Source organism: Cetorhinus maximus, chromosome X (genome assembly GCF_964194155.1).
Source record: "Cetorhinus maximus chromosome X, sCetMax3.hap1.1, whole genome shotgun sequence".
In the NCBI taxonomy this organism is placed as follows: Eukaryota; Metazoa; Chordata; class Chondrichthyes; order Lamniformes; family Cetorhinidae; genus Cetorhinus; species Cetorhinus maximus.
The window spans coordinates 12,481,881-12,504,466 of NC_135917.1; positions in this window are offsets into that span (position 1 = coordinate 12,481,881).

Below are 22,586 nucleotides of genomic sequence, written 5' to 3' on the forward strand. Positions count from 1 at the left end.
TATTCTACTTTAGATTATTTATATTACTTTATGATATTGGCCCTAAATTTCCTTTATTCCTGCAGCTTCTCAGTTAAATCTAAGTATAGTTACTTGTTTAAAAGTATTACACTTTTCTGATTTACTCACCAGGTCCTGCTTACCAAGGCCTCTGCTCTTCTTTCTGAGGAAAGGTAGGAAAGGAAAGGAGCACATCCTCCCTCCTCACTGAACTCCCTCAGTCACCTCTGCTCTCCCAGGACAAGCTTCTGATCACACACTCACATCAGCACGAATACTGCCTACTTCCACCTCAAAGGCATCGCCTGACATCACCCTTGTCTCAGCTTATCTGTTGCTAAAACTCTCATCCATGCCTTTGTTACTTCTAGACTTAACCATTCTCAAACGAACAAACATACATACGAACATACGATTTAGGAACAGGAGTAGGCCATTTGGCCCCTCGAGCCTGCTCCACCATTTGATAAGATCGTGGCTGACCTGATTGTAACCTCCCGCCTACCCCCAATAACCTTTCACCCCCTTGTTAATCAAGAATCTATCTAGCTCGGTCTTAAAAATGTTCAAAGCCTTTCGGCGGGACTTTCTGCACCCGCCCACTGCTGATTTCTTCCGGTCCCACCGCAAGTCAATGGCTGGGGTACCACCTCACCCACGGCGGGTCCCACCCACAACAGGGCCGGAAAAACCCCGGACTCTGCCTCCACCAACTTTTCAGGAAGAGAGTTCCAAAGACTCACGACCCTCAGGGGAAAAAATTCTCCTCATCTCTGTCTTAAACATTTTAAACAATGACCCCTGGTTCTAGATTCTCCCACAAGAGGAAACATCCTCTCCACATCCACCCTGTCAAGGCCCCTCAGGATCTTATATGTTTCAATCAAGTCGCCTCTTACTCTTCTAAACTCCAGTGGATACAAGCCTAACCTGTCCAGCCTTTCCTCATAAGACAACCCACCCATTCCTGTATTAGTCTAGTAAACCTTCTCTGAACTGCTTCCAACGCATTTACATCCTTCCTTAAATAAGGGCCAATACTGTACACAGTGCTCCAGATGTGGTCTCACTAGTGCCCTGTATAACTGAAGCATAATCTCCCTACTTTTGTAATCAATTCCCCTCACAATAAATGATAACATTCTATTAGCTTTCCTAATTACTTGCTATACCTGCATACTAACCTTTTGCGATTCATGCACTAGGACACCCAGATCCCTCTGCATCTCAGAGCTCTGCAATCTCTCACCATTTAGATAATATGCCTCTCTTTTATTCTTCCTACCAAAATGGACAATTTCACATTTGCACACATTATATTCCATTAACCCAGGGCTTCGCCCATTCACTTAACCTATCTATGTCTCTTTGTACCTCCTAATGTCCTCTTCACAACTCACTTTCCTACCTATCTTTGTGTCAATGGCAAATTTAGCAATCACACCATCTGTCCCTTCATTCAAGTCATTTATATAAATTCTCCTTCCTGTCCACACAAATTCTACCCTGAGGTCACCCAAATCTCTGCTGCCCGTGTCCTAACTCACACCAAGTCCCGTTCCCCTATCACCCCTGTGCTCACTGACCTACATTGGCTCCCGGTCAAGCAACACCTTGATTTTAAAATTCTCATCCTTGTTTTCAAATCCCTCCATGACCTCACCCCTCCCTATCTCTGTAATCTCCTCCAAACCTGCAACCCTCTGAGATCTCTGCGCTCCTCTAATTCCGGCCTCTTTAGCATCCCCGATTTTAATCGCTCCACCATTGGCGGCCGTAATGGAACAGTGTTTCAGATGGGATGTCCAAGCGAGGCCTTGGGTAGGTGCCCCGACACTATGTTGAATATGAGCAGGGGATCTCTCCCTGGTGAAAGGAAGAGAAGACTTACTCCTCAGTTGACATCATCACCACACAGTTGTTCATTGGGTCATGCTAAGTGCAAATCAGCCAATGCTTTTCAAAAGGACTTTGTTGCCATGTGTAACTGTTTAGGATATGGAATGTGCTGGATCAATGCAACAACAATGTGTATTTATATAGCCACCTTTAACATAATGAAACTTCCCAAGGTGCTTCACAGGGGTGATTAGAAAACAACATTTGACCCCAAGCCACACAGGGAGGTATTAGGATGGAAGACCAAAAGCTTGACCAGAGGGGCACACACACACACACATACAAATATATGGATTAGGAGCAGGAGTAGGCCATTCGGCCCCTCGAGCCTGCTCCGTCATTCAATAAAATCATGGCTGATCTGATTGTAACCTCAACTCCACATTCCACCTCACCCCCGATAACCTTTGCCTCCCTTGTTAGCCAAGAATCGATTTAATTCAGCCTTAAAAATATTCATTAACCCGCCCTCCACTGCTCTCTGGGGAAGAGAGTTCTGAGAGAAATAAATTCCTCTCATCTCCCTCTTAAATGGGAGACACTTTATTTTTAAACCGTGTCTCCTAATTCTAGTCTGTCCCACAAGGGGAAACACCCTTTCAGCATCCACCCTGTCAAACCCCCTCAGGATCTTATATGTTTCAGTAAGATCACCTCTCATTCTTCTAAACTCCAATGAGTACAGGTCCAGCCTGTAGGTGCAAAGCGACAAGCCTCTTATTCTTTCCTTCTTCCTTGCTTTATTTCCTTCTTTTCTTCTTTCTTTCTCTATCGTACAATAATACAATGGTTCTAGCACGGAAGGATATCATTCCTGTCTGTGCCAGCACTCTACAAGAGCAATGCAACGTGTCTCACTCTCCCACCTTTCTCCCCATAGCTCTGCAATTTTATTTCTCTACAGGTAATGATCCGATTCCCCCTTTGAGAGCTTGGATTGAACCTGCCTCCCCCACACTCTCAGGCAGCGAGTTCCACATCACAACCACTCGTTGCATAAAAAACGTTTTCCCTCACGTGTCCATTGCTTCTTGTTGTGATTCACATTTTGTGGAATGTTGTGTACAGTTCTGGTCACCACATTACAGGAAGGACATGATTGCTCTGGAGTGAGTGCAGAGGAGATTTACAAGAATGTTGCCAGGGCTTGAAAATTGCATCTATGAGGAGACATTGGTTAGGCTGCGGTTGATTTCCTTAGAACAGAGGAGGCTAAGGGGTGACCTGATTGAGGTGGACAAAATTATGAGGGGCCTAGATAGGGTAAACAGGAAAGACTTGTTTCCCCCTAGCTGAGGGGTCAACTACCACGGGGCACAGATTTAAGGTGATTGGTAGAAGGATTAGGGGGGACATGAGGAAAACCTTTTTCACCCAGAGGGTGGTGGGTGTCTGGAACTTGCTGCCTAAGTTGGTGATTGAGGCTGAAACGCTCGACTCATTTAAACAGTACCTGGATCTGCATCTGAAGTGCTGTAACCTGCAGGGCTACAGACCAGGTACTGGAAAGTGGGATTAAAATGAGCGGCTAGTTTCTTTTTTCTTCCTTTTGACTGGTGTAGGCACGATAGGCTGAATGGCCTCTTTCTGCATTGTAACCTTTCTATGGTTCTATGGTTCTATCTGCATTCCTCTGTTTCTCAATCCTTCCACCAATGGGAACAGTTTCTCCCTATCTGCTCTGTCCAGACCCCTCCTGATTTTGAACACCTCTATCAAATCTCCTCTGCTCCAAGGAAAACAGTCCCAGTTTCTCCAATCTATCCACGTAACTGAATTCGCTCATCCCTGGGACCTTTCTTAATTTAATCTACAACTTGTTCCTCTCCCATTAAGGTTGGAAGTTCCAGCTCTTAAGGACATTGTCAAAATAAGGGCAAGCCTATCTTTAATGCCCATAGTGCTTTACCATAGCTAGAGTCAAAACCAAAGAAAATCTTCCTCACCAGCATTCAGACTGCGAAGGGAGGAGTGGGGTTCCCCACAGAGAGCAGGTCACATTCATTGATCCAAATGTTTGCCAGGATATAGGGGCTTTCATGTGGCCATAAAGCGACCTGTATGTTAGCGCATTTTCAACTGAAGACACTGGTGGAAATTGAGGATCTTCAAATCAGCATTCCGTGCAAATATTTTTTATTTATTCATTCATGGAATGTGGGCGTCGCTGGCTAGGCCAGCATTTATTGCCCATCCCTAATTACCCTTGTTCAGAGGGCAGTTAAGAGTCAACCACATTGCTGTGGGTCTGGAGTCACATGTAGGCCAGACCAGGTGAGGATGGCAGATTTCCTTCCCTAAAGGACATTGGTGACCCAGATGGGTTTTTTACAACAATCGGCAATGGTTTCGTGGTCACCATCAGACTTTTAATTGAAGATGCTGGAATACTCTCCACTTGCCTGGATGAGTGCAGCTCCAACACTCAAGAAGGTCGACACCATCCAGAACAAAGCAGCCCCGTTTGATTGGCACCACATCCACAAACATTCACTCCCTCCACCACCGATGCACAGTAGCAGCAGTGTGTACCATCTACAAGATGCACTGCAGAAACTCACCAAGCCTCCTTCAACAGCACCTTCCAAACTCATGACCACTACCATCTAGAAGGACAAGGGCAGCAGACACATGGGAACACCACCACCTGGAAGTTCCCCTCCAAGTCACTCACCATCCTGACTTGGAAATATATCGCCGTTCCTTCACTGTCGCTGGGTCAAAATCCTGGAACTCCCTCCCTAACAGCACTGTGGGTGTACCTACACCACATGGACTGCAGCGGTTCAAGAAGGCAGCTCACCACCACCTTCTCAAGGGCAATTAGGGATGGGCAATAAATGCTGGTCTAGCCAGCGACACCCACATCCCGTGAATGATTTTTTAAAAGCTGCCTGAGAGGGTGGTGGAGACAGATTGAATCGAGTTTTTCAGAAAGCAAGTGGATCATTATTCGGTCAGAAAAAAATTGCAGGCCCACATGGTAAAGATGGGGGAGTGGGATTAGGTGAGTGACTCTTGCAGAGAGTTGGCATAGTTATGACAAGCTGAATGGCCTTCTTTCTTTGCCATAACCGTTCGATAATTCTTTCTTTTGGGATGTTATCAGTGTGGAGGTGTTGCTATGGTTTCAGAAGAGGCCTAGGTGGTTCAAATAGCGTCTCCAAGGGGGAAGAGAAAGGATGTTTCCATGGATTATGTTTCCCTCTTTCCTCCTCTGTATTCCAAATCCCAGGATTGGGCCACATGCTTCCCCCCACCCTGACCCTTCCCAACCATACTTACAAGGTTACATGTCCTCCTTCTTCCTTAACCGAGGTTTTCCACCCACGGTGGTTGACAGGGCCCTCAACCGTGTCCGGCCCATCTCCCGCGCATCCGCCCTCACGCCTTCTCCGCCCTCCCAGAAACATGATAGGGTCCCCCTTGTCCTCACTTATCACCCCACCAGCCTCCGCATTCAAAGGATCATCCTCCGCCATTTCCGCCAACTCCAGCATGATGCCACCACCAAACACATCTTCCCTTCGCCCCCCCCCCGGCGGCATTCCACAGGGATCGTTCCCTCCGGGACACCCTGGTCCACTCCTCCATCACCCCCTACACCTCAACCCTCTCCCACGGCACCTCCCCATGCCCACGCAGAAGGTGCAACACCTGCCCCTTTACTTCCCCTCTCCTCACCGTCTAAGGGCCCAAACACTCCTTTCAAGTGAAGCAGCATTTCACTTGCACTTCCCTCAATTTAGTCTACTGCATTCGTTGCTCCCAATGCGGTTTCCTCTACATTGGAGAGACCAAACGCAGACTGGGTGACCGCTTTGCAGAACACCTTCGGTCTGTCCGCAAGCATTACCCAAACCTCCCTGTCGCTTGCCATTTCAACACTCCACCCTGCTCTCATGCCCACATGTCCGTCCTTGGCCTGCTGCATTGTTCCAGTGAAGCTCAACGCAAACTGGAGGAACAGCACCTCATCTTCCGACTAGGCACTTTACAGCCTTCCGGACTGAATATTGAGTTCAACAACTTTAGATCATGAACTCTCTCCTCCATCCCCACCCCCTTTCCGATCCCCGGCCTTTTTCCCAATAATTTATATGGATTTTTCTTTTCCCACCTATTTCCATTATTTTTAAATGTATTTCCATCCATTGTTTTATCTCCACCTTTTAGCCTATTTCGATTCCTCCCCACCCCACTCCCACTAGGGCTATCTGTACCTTGCTCGTCCTGCTTTCTACCCTTAATTAGCACATTCCTTAGATAATATCACCACCTTCAACACCTCTTTGTCCTTTTGTCTATGACATCTTTTGGCAATCTCCGCCTATCACTGGCCCTCGATCCAGCTCTCCCTGTCCCACCCCCCCCCACCCTTAAACCAACTTATATTTCACCTCTTTTCTATTTTGCCTTAGTTCTGTTGAAGAGACATACGGACTCGAAACGTTAACTGTGTCCCTCTCCGCAGATGCTGTCAGACCTGCTGAGTTTTTCCAGCTATTTTTATTTTTGTTTTACAAGGTTCCACCCCTGTCAGCAACGGGACAGTCACTGTCCCTAAGTGCCTGACTATATAATACATCTGGTATTGCCCTCCCAGTTTGCCATACATTAGTCGGAATGGGATGGTGTAAAATGTGAAGCAACATAGAAATATTTTCCAAGTGATAAGCTGTTTTTTCCACAAAGACAATTAAAGTACAGCATGAATGTGTCACTGGAAATTTATGGAAAGGTGTGGGGAGAATTCCAGTCACGGTAACTGTTAGTCAGGGAACAACAGGAGACAACCTTTGACCCTCATTGTAATGCAGTGGAAATGTGAAATATGTTTGTTCAGAAGGAGGATTGAGAGTACTAACTTTACACTTTCCTCTCTTGGACTCCCATTCAAGGAGAAAGAACGACAAAGTAACTGTGAGCAGTGGAACAAAGCATAACCCCATACCCACCACGAAACCCCTAAGATCCTCATACCCTGTCATCTGAACAAGATTATAAATGCTCTTCCGATGATTATTTCTGCCCTATTGGAGTACTTATTAGCCAAACTACCAGCGTTTTACATTGGATTTACAGCACAGAAAGAGGCCATTCAGCCCAAGCGGTCCATGCCAGTGTTAAGTCCACTCAAGCCTCCAGCCCCCTCTTCATCTCACCCTGCCAACAAATCCTCCTATTCCTCCTCCCTCACGTGTTTATCCAGCTTCCCCTTAAATGCATCTCTGCTATTGACCTCAACCAGTCCCTGTGGGAGCGAGTTCCACATTCTCCCCACCCCCTGCGCAAAGAGGGTTTTCTTGGAATTCCTGAACAAAAACAAAAATAGCTGGAAAAACTCAGCAGGTCCGGCAGCATCTGCGGAGAGGGAAACAGTTAACGTTTCGAGTCCGTATGACTCTTCAACAGAACTAAGGAAAAATAGAAAAGAGGTGAAATTTAAGCTGGTTTAAGGGGGGTCGGCTTGGGAGCCAGTGAGCATCTGGTGTGGCAGCCAAACTGGCACAACTGAACCACGGGAAACTGGGCAGAGCAGTGGGTCATGCCAGGCATGTCGTATGTGCGTGTGAGAACAGTCAGGGACAATAAACACTGGAATGCACTTCCCTTTAAGGACTGAGTAGAATAATCAGGCAGTGCTCCCGCAAACACAAGGACATCACAGTTTGCTTTTCAATGGGTCATTTCGTTTAAAAAGTTGTCTTTGTTCCACAGCAAAAACCAAATTGCTGAAGGTCGAGAGCTCCTGTTGGACTGTAGTGATAGGTGCCCGGCCAAAGCAAAGTGGAACACTTGATTAGGTGACCATGTGACCCATCAGAATGTCAAAGGAAGTCATTATACCCTGTGGTTAGCAATTCATGCTGTAAAAATCACTGGAAAATGAAAGTGGGACACAAAACAATCTGTGAACTCACTGCCTGGGCCGCTACACAAAGCAGGAGCACCTCAGCATGACAGACAAACAGACAACCGAAAATACACACACACAACAAACACAATTACCCCATCCACACCCCACCCTGTCAAACACTGTACCCCATCCACACCACACCCTCTCACACACACAAACTGTACCCCATCCATCTCCCCACACCCTCACACACACACTGTACACCACCACACCACACCATAAACTCTCACACACACACTGTAACCCATCCACACCACACCCTCTCTCACACACACTGTGCCCCATCCAACTCCTCACCCTCTCACACACACACTGTACCCCATCCAACGCCCCACCCTCTCACACACACACACTGTACCCCATCCATCTCCCCACACCCTCACACACACACTGTACACCACCACAACACATCATACACTCTCACACACACACTGTACCCCATCCAACTCCCCACCCTCTCACACACACACTGTACCCCATCCAACTCCCCACCCTCTCACACACACACTGTACCCCATCCAACTCCCCACCCTCTCACACACACACTGTACCCCATCCAACTCCCCACCCTCTCACACACACACTGTACCCCATCCAACTCCCCACCCTCTCACACACACACTGTACCCCATCCAACACCCCACCCTCTCACACACACACTGTACCCCATCCAACTCCCCACCCTCTCACACACACACTGTACCCCATCCAACTCCCCACCCTCTCTCACACACACTGTACCCCATCCAACTCCCCACCCTCTCACACACTGTACCCCATCCACACCATACCGTCTCTCACACACACACACTGTACCCCATCCAACTCCCCACTCTCTCACACACTTTATCCCATCCACACCATACCCTCTCTCACACACACACACTGTACCCCATTCACAACACACCCTCTCTCACACACACACACTGTACCCCATCCAACACCACACCCTCTCACACACACACTGTACCCCATCCAACTCCCAAAATCTCACACACACTGTACCCCATCCAACTCCCCACCCTCGTTCACACACACACTGTACCATCCACACCACACCCTCTCACACACACTGTACCCCATCCACACCACACCCTCTCACACACACTGTACCCCATCCAACTCCCCACCCTCTCACACACACTGTACCTCATCCAACTCCCCACCCTCTCACACACACTGTACCACATCCAACTCCCCACCCTCTCACTCACACACAATGTACCCCATCCTACTCCACACCGTCTCACACACACTGTACCCATTCCACACCACACCCTCTCACACACACACTGTACCCCATCCAACTCCCCACCCTCTCACACACACACACTGTCCCACATCCAACTCCCCACCCTCTCACACACAATCTACCCCATCCTACTCCACACCGTCTCACACACACTGTACTCCATCCACACCACACCCTCTCACACACACACTGTACCCAATCCAACTTCCCACCCTCTCACACACACACACACTGTCCCACATCCAACTCCCCACCCTCTCACACACACACACGGTACCCCATTCAACTCCCCACCTTCTCACACCCACAGACTGTACCCCACCCATCTCCCCACCCTCACACACACACACTGTACCCCATCCAACTCCTCACCCTCACACACACACAGTGTACCCCATCCAACTCCCCACCCTCTCACACACACAGTGTACCCCATCCAACTCCCCACCCTGTCACACACTGTACCCCATCCAACATCCCACCATCTCACACACACACTGTACCCCATCCAACTCTCCACCCTCACACACACACATTGTACCCCATCCAACTCTCCACCCTCTCACACACACACTGTACCCCATCCAACTCCCCACCCTCTCACACACACACTGTACCCCATCTAACTTCCCACCCTCTCACACATACACTGTACCCCATCCAACTCCCCACCCTCACACACAAACACTGTACCCCATCCAACTCGTCACCCTCTCACACACACACTGAACCCCATCCAACTCCCCAACCTCTCAGACAAACACTGTACCCCATCCAAATCCACACCCTCTCACACACACTGTACACCATCCAACTCGCCACCCTCTCACAAACACTATACCCCATCCAACTCCCCACCCTCTCACACACACAATGTACCCCATCCAACTCCGCACCCTCTCTCACAAACACTATACCCCATCCAACTCCCCACCCTCTCACACACACACAGTCCCACATCCAACTCCCCACCCTCTCACACACACACACTGTACACCACCCAACTCCCCACCCTCTCACACACACACACGGTACCCCACCCATCTCCCCACCCTCACACACACACACTGTACCCCATCCAACTCCGCACCCTCTCTCACAAACACTATACCCCATCCAACTCCCCACCCTCTCACACACACACTGTACCCCATCCAACTCCCCACCCTCTCACACACACACACAGTCCCACATCCAACTCCCCACCCTCTCACACACACACACTGTACCCCATCCAACTCCCCACCCTCACACACACACTGTACACCACCACACCACACCATAAACTCTCACACACACACTGTAACCCATCCACACCACACCCTCTCTCACACACACTGTGCCCCATCCAACTCCCCACCCTCTCACACACACACTGTACCCCATCCAACGCCCCACCCTCTCACACACACACACTGTACCCCATCCATCTCCCCACACCCTCACACACACACTGTACACCACCACACCACATCATACACTCTCACACACACACTGTACCCCATCCAACTCCCCACCCTCTCACACACACACTGTACCCCATCCAACTCCCCACCCTCTCACACACACACTGTACCCCATCCAACTCCCCACCCTCTCACACACACACTGTACCCCATCCAACTCCCCACCCTCTCACACCCACAGACTGTACCCCACCCATCTCCCCACCCTCACACACACACACTGTACCCCATCCAACTCCTCACCCTCACACACACACACTGTACCCCATCCAACTCCCCACCCTCTCACACACACACTGTACCCCATCCAACTCGCCACCCTCTCACACACACAGTGTACCCCATCCAACTCCCCACCCTGTCACACACTGTACCCCATCCAACATCCCACCATCTCACACACACACTGTACCCCATCCAACTCTCCACCCTCACACACACACATTGTACCCCATCCAACTCTCCACCCTCTCACACACACACTGTACCCCATCCAACTCCCCACCCTCTCACACACACACTGTACCCCATCTAACTTCCCACCCTCTCACACATACACTGTACCCCATCCAACTCCCCACCCTCACACACAAACACTGTACCCCATCCAACTCGTCACCCTCTCACACACACACTGAACCCCATCCAACTCCCCAACCTCTCAGACAAACACTGTACCCCATCCAAATCCACACCCTCTCACACACACTGTACACCATCCAACTCGCCACCCTCTCACAAACACTATACCCCATCCAACTCCCCACCCTCTCACACACACAATGTACCCCATCCAACTCCGCACCCTCTCTCACAAACACTATACCCCATCCAACTCCCCACCCTCTCACACACACACAGTCCCACATCCAACTCCCCACCCTCTCACACACACACACTGTACACCACCCAACTCCCCACCCTCTCACACACACACACGGTACCCCACCCATCTCCCCACCCTCACACACACACACTGTACCCCATCCAACTCCGCACCCTCTCTCACAAACACTATACCCCATCCAACTCCCCACCCTCTCACACACACACTGTACCCCATCCAACTCCCCACCCTCTCACACACACACACAGTCCCACATCCAACTCCCCACCCTCTCACACACACACACTGTACCCCATCCAACTCCCCACCCTCACACACACACACACTGTATCCCATCCAAGTCGCCACCCTCTCACAAACACAGTGTACCCCATCCAACTCCCCACCCTCACACACACACACTGTTCACCATCCATCTCCTCACCCTCACACACACACACTGTGTCCCATCCAACTCCCCACCCTCTCACACACTGTATCCCATCCAACTCCCCACCCTCTCACACACACAGTGTACCCCATCCAACTCCCCACCCTCACACACACACACTGTTCACCATCCAACTCACCACCCTCACACACACACACTGTGTCCCATCCAACTCCCCACCCTCTCACACACTGTACCCCATCCAACTCCACACCCTCACACACACACTGTACCCCATCAAACTCACCACCCTCTCTCACACACACTGTACCCCATCCAACTCTCCACCCTCTCACACACTGTACCCCATCCAACTCCCAACCCTCTCACACGCACACTGTACCCCATCCAACTCTCCACCCTCTCACACACTGTACCCCATCCAACTCCCAACCCTCTCACACACACAGTGTACCGCATCCAACTCCCCACCCTCTCACACACACTGTACCCCATCCAACTCCCCACCCTCATACACACACACTGTACCCCATCCAACTCCCCACCCTCTCACACACACACTGTATCCGATCCAACTCCCGACCCTCTCAAACACACACTGTACCCCATCCAACTCCCCACCCTCTCACACACACACTGTATCCGATCCAACACCCCACCCTCTCACTCAAACACAGTATCCCATCCAACTCCCCACCCTCTCTCACACACAGTGTACCCCATCCAACACCCCATCCTCTCACACACACACTGTACCCGATCCAAGTCCCGACCCTCTCACACACACACAGAACCCCATAAATCTCCCCTCCCTCTTACACACACATGGTACCCCATCCATCTCCCCACATTCTCACACACACACTGTACCCCATCCATCTCCCCACCCTCTCACACAGACACTGTACCCCATGCAACTCCCCACACTCTCACACACACTGTACCCCATCCAATTCCCCACTCTCTCACACACCGTACCCCTCCCAACTACCCACCCTCTCACACATACACTGTATCCCATCCAACTCCCAACCCTCTCCCACACACTGTACCCCATCCAACTCCCCACCCTCACACACACACTGTACCCCATCCAACTCCCCACCCTCACACACACACTGTACCCCATTCAACTCCACACCCTCTCACACACCCTGTACCCTATCCAACTCGCCACCCTCTGACACACACACTGAACCCCATCCAACTTCCCACCCTCTCACACATACACTATACACCATCCAAATCCCAACCATCTGACACATACTGTACCCCAAACTACTCCCCGCACTCTCACACGTACACTGTACCCCATCCAACTCCCCACGCTGTCACACACAATGTACCCCATCCAACTCCCCACCCTCTCACACACACACTGTACCCCATCCAACTCCCCACACTCTCACGCAAACTTTATCCCATCCAACTCCCCACCCTCTCACACACACACCGTACCCCATTCAACTACCCACCCTCTCACACAAACTGTATCCCATCCAACTCCCCACCCTCTCACACACACACTGTATTCCATCCAACTCCCCACCCTCTCACACACACACTGTAATCCATCCAACAACCCAACCTCTCACACACACTGTATCCCATCCAACTCCCAACCCTCTCCCACACACTGTACCCCATCCAACTCCCCACCCTCACACACACACTGTACCCCATCCAACTCCCCACCCTCACACACACACTGTACCCCATTCAACTCCACACCTTCTCACACACCCTGTACCCTATCCAACTCGCCACCCTCACACCCACACACACAGTACCCCATCCAACTCCCCACCCTCTCAAACACACACTGTACACCATCCAACTCCCAGGCCTCACACACACAGTGTACCGCATCCAACTCCCCACCCTCTCACACACACTGTACCCCATCCAACTCCACACCCTCATACACAAACACTGTACCCCATCCAACTCCCCACCCTCTCACACACACACTGTATCCTATCCAACTCCCGAGCCTCTCAAACACACACTGTACCCCATCCAACTCCCCACCCTCTCACACACACACTGTATCCGATCCAACACCCCACCCTCTCACTCAAACACAGTATCCCATCCAACTCCCCACCCTCTCACACACACAGTGTACCCCATCCAACACCCCATCCTCTCACACACACACTGTACCCGATCCAACTCCCGATCCTCTCACACACACACAGAACCCCATCCATCTCCCTTCCTCTTACACACACATGGTACCCCATCCATCTTCCCACATTCTCACACACACACTGTACCCCATCCATCTCCCCACCCTCTCACACAGACACTGTACCCCATGCAACTCCCCACCCTCACACACACACACTGTACCCCATCCAATTCCCCACTCTCTCACACACCGTACCCCTCCCAACTACCCACCCTCTCACACATACACTGTATCCCATCCAACTCCCCACCCTCTCACAAACGCACTGTACCCCATCCAACTCCCCACACTCTCTCTCACACACTGTACCCCATCCAACTCCCCACGCTCTCACACACACACTGTACCCCATCCAACTACCCACCTTCTCAGACATACACTGTACCCCATCCAACTCCCCACCCTCTGACACACACACTGAACCCCATCCAACTTCCCACCCTCTCACACATACACTATACACCATCCAACTCCCCACCATCTGACATATACTGTACCCCAAACTACTCCCCACCCTCTCACACATACACTGTACCCCATCCAACTCCCCACCCTCTCACACACTCTCTGTACCCCATCAAAATCCCCACCCACTCACACACACACTGTACCCCATCCAACTCCCCACCCTCTCACACACACTGTATCCCATCCAACTCCCCACCCTCTCTCACACTCACTGTACCCCATTCAACTCCCCACTCTCTCACACACACTGTATCCCATCCAATTCCCCATCCTATCACACACACACTGTATTCCATCCAACTCCCCACCCTCTCACACACACACTGTACTCCATCCAACAACCCAACCTCTCACACACACTGTATCCCATCTAACTCCTAACGCTCTCCCACACACTGTACCCCATCCAACTCCCCACCCTCACACACACACTGTACCCCATTCAACTCCCCACCCTCTCACACACCCTGTACCCTATCCAAATCGCCACCCTCACACCCACACACACAGTACCCCATCCAACTCCCCACCCTCTCACACACACACTGTGCACCATTCATTTCCACAGCCTCACACACACACTGTACCCCATCAAACTCCCCACCCTCTCACACACACTGTACCCCATCCAACTCCCCACCCTCATACACACACACTGTACCCCATCCAACTCCCCACCCTCTCACACACACACAGTATCCGATCCAACTCCCGACCCTCTCAAACACACACTGTACCCCATCCAACTCCCCACCCTCTCACACACACACTGTATCCGATCCAACACTCCACCCTCTCACTCAAACACAGTATCCCATCCAACTCCCCACCCTCTCACACACACACTGTACCCAATCCAACACCCCATCATCTCACACACACACTGTACCCGATCCAACTCCCGACCCTCTCACACACACACTGAACCCCATCCATCTCACCACATTCTCACACACACACTGTACCCCATCCATCTCTCCACCCTCTCACACAGACACTGTACCCCATGCAACTCCCCACACTCTCACACACACACTGTACCCCATCCAATTCCCCACTCTCTCACACACCGTACCCCTCCCAGCTCCCCACCCTCACACACATACACTATAACCCATCCAACTCCCCACCCTCTCACTAACGCACTGTACCCCATCCAACTCCCCAACCTCTCTCTCACACACTGTACACCATCCAACTCCCCACGCTCTCACACACACACTGTACCCCATCCAAATACCCACCCTCTCAGACATACACTGTACTCCATCCAACTCCCCACCCTCTGACACACACACTGAACCCCATCCAACTTCCCACCCTCTCACACATACACTATACACCATCCAACTCCCAACCATCTGACACATACTGTACCCCAAACTACTCCCCACCCTCTCACACATACACTGTACCCCATCCAACTCCCCACGCTGTCACACACAATGTACCCCATCCAACTCCCCACCCTCTCACACACACACTGTACCCCATCCAACTCCCCACCCTCTCACACAAACTGTATCCCATCCTACTCCCCACCCTCTCACACACACACTGTACCCCATTCAACTCCCCACCCTCTCACACAAACTGTATCCCATCCAACTCCCCACCCTCTCACACACACACTGTATTCCATCCAACTCCCCACCCTCTCACACACACACTGTACTCCATCCAACAACCCAACATCTCACACACACTGTATCCCATCCAACTCCAACCCTCTCCCACACACTGTACCCCATCCAACTCCCCACCCTCTCACCCATACACTGTACCCGATCCAACTCCCCATCCTCATACACACACACACTGTACCGATCAAACACCCCACCCTCACACCCACACACTGTACCCCACCAATCTCCCCAACCTCTCACACACAAACACTGTACCCCATCCAACTCCCCACCCTCTCACACACAAACTGTACACAACCTAACTCCCCACCCTCTCAACCACATACACTGTTCCCCATCCAACTCCCCACCCTCTCACACACATACAGTGTACCCCATACAACTCCCCACCCTCTCTCACACTCACACTGTAGCCCATCCAACTCCCACCCTCTCACACACACACTGTACCCCATCTAACACGCCACCCTCTCACTCACACACTGTACCCCATCCTACACCCCACCCTCTCACACACACACACACACAGTACCCCATCCAACACACTACCCTCTGACACACACACTGTACACCATCCTACTCCCCACCCTCACACACACACACACTGTACCCCATCCAACTCCCCACCCTCACACACACACACTGAACCCCATCCAACTCCACACCCTCACACACACACACTGCACCCCACACAACACCCCACCCTCTCACACAAACACACTGTACCCCATTCAATTCCCCACCCTCTCACACATACACTGTACCCCACCTAACTCCCCAACCTCTCACCCACAAACACTGTACCCCATCCAACTCCCGACCCTCATACACAAACACTGTAACCAATGAAACTACCCACCCTCTCTCGCACAAGCTGTACCCCATCCAACTCCACACCCTCTCACACACACACTGTACCCCATCCAACTCCCCACCCTCTCAGACACACTGTACCCCATCCATCTCACCACCCTCTCACACACTCTGTACCCCATCCAACTAACCACCCTCTCACACACACACACTGTACCCCATCCAACTCCCCACCCTCTCACACACATTCTGTACCCCATCCAACTCCCAACCATCTCACACACACACTTTACCCCATCCAACTCCCAACCCTCTCTCACAGACAATTTATCCGATCCAACACCCCACCCTCTCACACACACACTGTACCCCATCCAACACCCCATCCTCTCACACACACACTGTTACCCGATCCAACTCCCGACCCTCTCACACACACACTGTACCCCATCCATCTCCCCACCCTCTCACACAGACACTGTACCCCATGCAACTCTACACCCTCTCACCCAAACACTGTAACCCATCCAACTCCCCACCCTCTCACACACCGTACCCCTCCCAACTCCCCCCCCTCTCACACATACACTGTAACCCATCCAACTCCCCACCCTCTCACAAACGCAATGTACCCCATCCAACTCCCCACCCTCTCTCTCACACACTGTACCCCATCCAACTCCCCACCCTCTCACACTCACACTGTTCCCCATCCAACTACCCACCATCTCAGACATACACTGTACCCCATCCAACTCCCCACCCCCTGACACACACACTGAACCCCATCCAACTTCCCACCCTCTCACACATACACTATACACCATCCAACTCCCCACCATCTGACACATACTGTACCCCAAACTACTCCCCACCCTCTCACACATACACTGTATTCCATCCAACTCCCCACCCTCTCATTCACACACTGTACCCCATCCAACTCCCCACCCTCTCACACACACTGTATCCCATCCAACTCCCCACCGTCTCACACACACACTGTACCCCATTCAACTCCCCACTCTCTCACACACACTGTAACCCATCCAATTCCCCATCCTCTCACACACACACTGTATTCCATCCAACTCCCCACCCTCTAACACACACACTGTACTCCATCCAACAACCCAACCTCTCACACACACTGTATCCCATCCTAATCCCAACGCTCTCCCACACACTGTACCCCATGCAACTCCCCACGCTCTCACACACCCTACGCCTCCCAACTCCCCACACTCTCACACACACTGTAACCCATCCAACTCCCCACCCTATCAAACACACACTGTACCCCATCTAAATTCCCACCCTCTCACACATACACTGTACCCCACCCAACACCCCACCCTCTCACACATACACTGTACCCCATCCAACTACCCACCCTCTCACACACACACTGTACCCCATCCAACTCCCCACCCTCTCACACAGACACTGTACCCAATCTAACTTCCCACCCTCTCACACATACACTGTACCCCACCCAACTACCCACCCTCTCACACATACACTGTACTCCATCCAACTCGCCACCCTCACACACACACACTGTACCCCATCCATCTCGCCACCCTCTCACACACACACTGAACCCCATCCAAATCCACGCCCTCTCACACACACACTGTACCCCATCCAACTCCACACCCTCTCACACACACTGAATCCCATCCAACTCGCTACCCTCTCACACACAAAATGTACCCCATCCAACTCCCCACCCTCTCACACACACACTGTTCCCCATCCAATTCCCCACTCTCTCACACACCGTACCCCTCCCAACTCCCCACCCTCTCACACGTACACTGTAACCCAACCAACTCCCCACCCTTTCACATATGCACTGTACCCAATCCAACTCCCCACCCTCTCTCTCTCGCACTGTACCCCATCCAACTCCCCACGCTCTCACACACACACTGTACCCATCCAACTACCCACCCTCTCAGACATACACTGTACCCCATCCAAGTCCCCACCCTCTGACACACACACTGAACCCCATCCAACTTCCCACCCTCTCACACATACACTATACACCATCCAACTCCACTCCATCTGACACATACTGTACACCAAACTACTCCCCACCCTCTCACACATACACTGTACCCCATCTAACTCCCCACCCTGTCACACACAATGTACTCCATCCAACTCCCCACCCTCTCACACACACACTGTACCCCATCCAACTCCCCACCCACTCACACACACACTGTACCCAATCTAACTTCCCACCCTCTCACACATACACTGTACCCCACCCAACTACCCACCCTCTCACACATACACTGTACTCCATCCAACTCGCCACCCTCACACACACACACTGTACCCCATCCATCTCGCCACCCTCTCACACACACACTGAACCCCATCCAAATCCACGCCCTCTCACACACACACTGTACCCCATCCAACTCCACACCCTCTCACACACACTGAATCCCATCCAACTCGCTACCCTCTCACACACAAAATGTACCCCATCCAACTCCCCACCCTCTCACACACACACTGTACCACATCCAACAACCCTCCCTCTCACACACACACTGTTCCCCATCCAATTCCCCACTCTCTCACACACCGTACCCCTCCCAACTCCCCACCCTCTCACACGTACACTGTAACCCAACCAACTCCCCACCCTTTCACATATGCACTGTACCCAATCCAACTCCCCACCCTCTCTCTCTCACACTGTACCCCATCCAACTCCCCACGCTCTCACACACACACTGTACCCATCCAACTACCCACCCTCTCAGACATACACTGTACCCCATCCAAGTCCCCACCCTCTGACACACACACTGAACCCCATCCAACTTCCCACCCTCTCACACATACACTATACACCATCCAACTCCGCTCCATCTGACACATACTGTACACCAAACTACTCCCCACCCTCTCACACATACACTGTACCCCATCTAACTCCCCACCCTGTCACACACAATGTACTCCATCCAACTCCCCACCCTCTCACACACACACTGTACCCCATCCAACTCCCCACCCACTCACACACACACTGTACCCCATCCAACTCCCCACCCTCTCACACACACTGTATCCCATCCTACTCCCCACCCTCTCACACACACACTGTACCCCATTCAACTCCCCACCCTCTCACACAAACTGTATCCCATCCAACTCCCCACCCTCTCACACACACACTGTATTCCATTCAACTCCCCACCCTCTCACACACACTGTATCCCATCCAACTCCCAACCCTCTCCCACACACTGTACCCCATCCAACTCCCCACCCTCACACACACACACTGTACCCCATCCAACTCCCCACGCTCTCACACACCCTACGCGTCCCAAATCCGCACACTCTCACACACACTGTAACCCATCCAACTCCCCACCCTATCAAACACACACTGTACCCTTTCTAAATTCCCACCCTCTCACACATACACTGTACCCCACCCAACACCCCACCCTCTCACACATACACTGTACCCCATCCAACTACCCACCCTCTCACACACACACTGAACCCCATCCAACTCCCCACCCTCTCACACAGACACTGTACCCCATCTAACTACCCACCCTCTCACACACACACTGTACCCCACCCAACTACCCACCCTCTCACACATACACTGTACTCCATCCAACTCGCCGCCCTCACACACACACACTGTGCCCCATCCATCTCGCCACACTCTCACACACACACTGAACCCCATCCAAATCCCCGCCCTCTCACACACACACTGTACTCCATCCAACTCGCCACCCTCACACACACACACTGTACCCCATCCATCTCGCCACCCTCTCACACACACACTGAACCCCATCCAACTCCACACCCTCTCACAAACACTGAACCCCATCCAACTCGCTACCCTCTCACACACAAAATGTACCCCATCCAACTCCCCACCCTCTCACATTCTCACTGTACCCCATCCAACAACCCTCCCTCTCACACACACACTGAACCACATCCAGCTCCCCACCCTCTCACACACACACTGAACCCCATCCAAATCCCCGCCCTCTCACACACTCACTGTACCACATCCAAATCCACACCCTCTCACACAAACTGTACCCCATCCAACTCCCCACCCTCTCACACACACACTGAACCCCATCAAAATCCCCACCCTCTCACACACACACTGTACCCCATCCAACTCCCCATCCTCTCACACACACAAGCTACCCCACCCAACTCCACACCCTCTCACACAAACTGTACACCATCCAACTCCCAACCGTCTCACACAAACTGTACCCCACCCAACTCCCCACCCTCACACACACTCACTGTGCCCCATCCAACTCCCCAACCTCTCACATACACACACTGTACCCCATCGAACTCCCACCCTCTCACACTCACACTGTTCCCCATCCAACTACCCACCATCTCAGACATACACTGTACCCCATCCAACTCCCCACCCCCTGACACACACACTGAACCCCATCCAACTTCCCACCCTCTCACACATACACTATACACCATCCAACTCCCCACCATCTGACACATACTGTACCCCAAACTACTCCCCACCCTCTCACACATACACTGTATTCCATCCAACTCCCCACCCTCTCACTCACACACTGTACCCCATCCAACTCCCCACCCTCTCACACACACTGTATCCCATCCAACTCCCCACCGTCTCACACACACACTGTACCCCATTCAACTCCCCACTCTCTCACACACACTGTAACCCATCCAATTCCCCATCCTCTCACACACACACTGTATTCCATCCAACTCCCCACCCTCTAACACACACACTGTACTCCATCCAACAACCCAACCTCTCACACACACTGTATCCCATCCTAATCCCAACGCTCTCCCACACACTGTACCCCATGCAACTCCCCACGCTCTCACACACCCTACGCCTCCCAACTCCCCACACTCTCACACACACTGTAACCCATCCAACTCCCCACCCTATCAAACACACACTGTACCCCATCTAAATTCCCACCCTCTCACACATACACTGTACCCCACCCAACACCCCACCCTCTCACACACACACTGAACCCCATCCAACTCCCCACCCTCTCACACAGACACTGTACCCAATCTAACTTCCCACCCTCTCACACATACACTGTACCCCACCCAACTACCCACCCTCTCACACATACACTGTACTCCATCCAACTCGCCACCCTCACACACACACACTGTACCCCATCCATCTCGCCACCCTCTCACACACACACTGAACCCCATCCAAATCCACGCCCTCTCACACACACACTGTACCCCATCCAACTCCACACCCTCTCACACACACTGAATCCCATCCAACTCGCTACCCTCTCACACACAAAATGTACCCCATCCAACTCCCCACCCTCTCACACACACACTGTACCACATCCAACAACCCTCCCTCTCACACACACACTGTTCCCCATCCAATTCCCCACTCTCTCACACACCGTACCCCTCCCAACTCCCCACCCTCTCACACGTACACTGTAACCCAACCAACTCCCCACCCTTTCACATATGCACTGTACCCAATCCAACTCCCCACCCTCTCTCTCTCACACTGTACCCCATCCAACTCCCCACGCTCTCACACACACACTGTACCCATCCAACTACCCACCCTCTCAGACATACACTGTACCCCATCCAAG